The sequence below is a fragment of the Phodopus roborovskii genome, unplaced genomic scaffold (assembly GCF_943737965.1).
Source record: "Phodopus roborovskii unplaced genomic scaffold, PHOROB, whole genome shotgun sequence".
Classification (NCBI taxonomy): domain Eukaryota; kingdom Metazoa; phylum Chordata; class Mammalia; order Rodentia; family Cricetidae; genus Phodopus; species Phodopus roborovskii.
The window spans coordinates 106,392-108,489 of record NW_026125349.1 but is presented as its reverse complement, the minus strand read 5'-3'; positions in this window follow the sequence as shown (position 1 = coordinate 108,489).

The following is a 2,098-nucleotide window of genomic DNA, read 5'->3' as shown; positions in this document are numbered from 1 at the left end:
AAGGGTTAGGCACTAATTCACATGCAACTTTATTTTTTTTATTATTATTTAATTTGTGTGGTGCTGGCGATTGAAACCCAGGTCTTGTACATGCTTGGCAAGCACTCTACCACTGACCTTGACTTCCAGCCTAGTGGGCCCAGATTCAGTGCAACATAAGCTGTGATTAGAACACAATCCAGTACAGAGGAGAACCATGTGAAGACAGCTCTAATGGACATCTGCCAGCTAAGGAGAGAGGTCTCAGAAGAAAACAACCATGCTGATCTCAATTAGGGACTCCCAGTCTCAAGAACTCTAGGAAAATCAATTTCTGTTATTTGACCTAACGTTCTGTATTTTTGTGGCCACGCTACCAAACCAATTCAGAATGGGGCATCTCTACTGTCCACCTGCATGTCTCTAATGCAAAGAAGAGCAAATCATTCTGTTTTAGCCTGTTCCTGATCCAGGGACCAAGGTCAATTCTCCTGGGTCTTTTGTAGCTAAGAATCGAGTTCACAGCAACTGAAACAAAGCTCCACACTGTTTCTTTCCTGCCCACCACCAAGCTTCTTTCTGGTCATCTTGTTCAGATAACAACGGCTCAGGGCAAACATGTTGAAAACATCTCTTGTCCCTGCTGGTGACAGTGTACTGATTAGTCTAGCTAGCTGTGCATCTCTGCACTTCTCCCCCTCAAGTGAGATCCAGGCACTTGAACCTGAGATTTGTTTATGATGGATTTGCTTTCATATTCTAACCAAGTTATGCATTATGGATGGTTAGATTCTAAACAAGTGATCAAAATATGTGATAATTCTGTTGGCTACATAACCATAGCACACATTCATTTCTACTCTAGCAGTCTTTGGCCATTGTAGAAACAGTGTGTGTGTGTGTGTGTGTGTGTGTGTGTGTGTGTGTGTGTGTGTGTGTATACACACGTGTGCTTGTGAGCATGTGTGATTATACATACTAAATGTTCTTGTTCAACAAAGACATCATGAAAAGATATGATGAGACATTCATTATTTTCTCTTTGTGCATGAAAATTCCTAGGATGTATAGATTGTTTTTAAGCTGTGTTCAGTTGAACTTCCCAGTTGTATTTACCAGGAGTGGCACCTCTCTGAGAGCTGCCCTATCTGTGTGGTTTTACAGGGTCTTGGTGCTGCAAGTAAAGATGAACACTTGGGGTTTCAAAAATATAATTTATCCCAAAATCCCTTCTGCATTTTAAAAATTGTGTCTGAATTCTCAACACAGTCAGAATGACTGTTTGGTAGACAAAACGTATCCCCCAAACCATCAAGGGATTTTCCTAAGCAATTGGGATTACTCCAAAATACATTGCAGATTGGTATCAACTATCATATTTGAATTTGTATTCTAGCGCTGAGAGCAATTTGTAGCGCATTATAAACCACGGCTCCTCCCTCGAAATTTCAAAAGGCTTCTGTCTGTGACAAGTGCTAAATATGCTGTTGCTACCAGAAATGGCCCAGAGACATCACACCAAAGTGAGTGACAGGACGAAATTTCTTAATCACTTTATAAATGCAAACCTTCAGGAAGGCCTGGTCTCCTTAGACTGGGGGAAAATGGAGCAGGGTCTGGACTAAGGATGTTGATTGCAACCTGAGATGCGCTGTGTGGACTGAGATGCATGGCTTTCTGACCCAGGGTTGAAAGGTTGGCAGGGTTGTGTTCCCTTTCATTGCAGCCACGGAAAGTTAACTTCCCGCTACCACCCCCTGAAATAAAAAGAAAGCTCAGATTCAGGGTCGAAGCCAAATCCACAGGAAAACAAAACAAAAACCAAAACAACCCTAAAGCGGAGAAGTCTATAGCTGTGAATGGACCTTAATGTTGGCTTTTAGTATTTAGATTTAATAAAAATCTGAGTGAACTGCTGAACAGTAAGATCTCCAGTTAAGTAGGAGGCTGAGGTGGGTTGGACTGTGTCATATGAAAACCACCAGAGACAATTGAGGTCTTGGTAGATATCCATTCTAACATTCGCAGGGAAAGCATTAACAATATATCACACTCCCCTGCCAGCTGAAAACCCATGATGTCATTCACAAATTATGTATTTGAGATTGGGGAGCTGGGG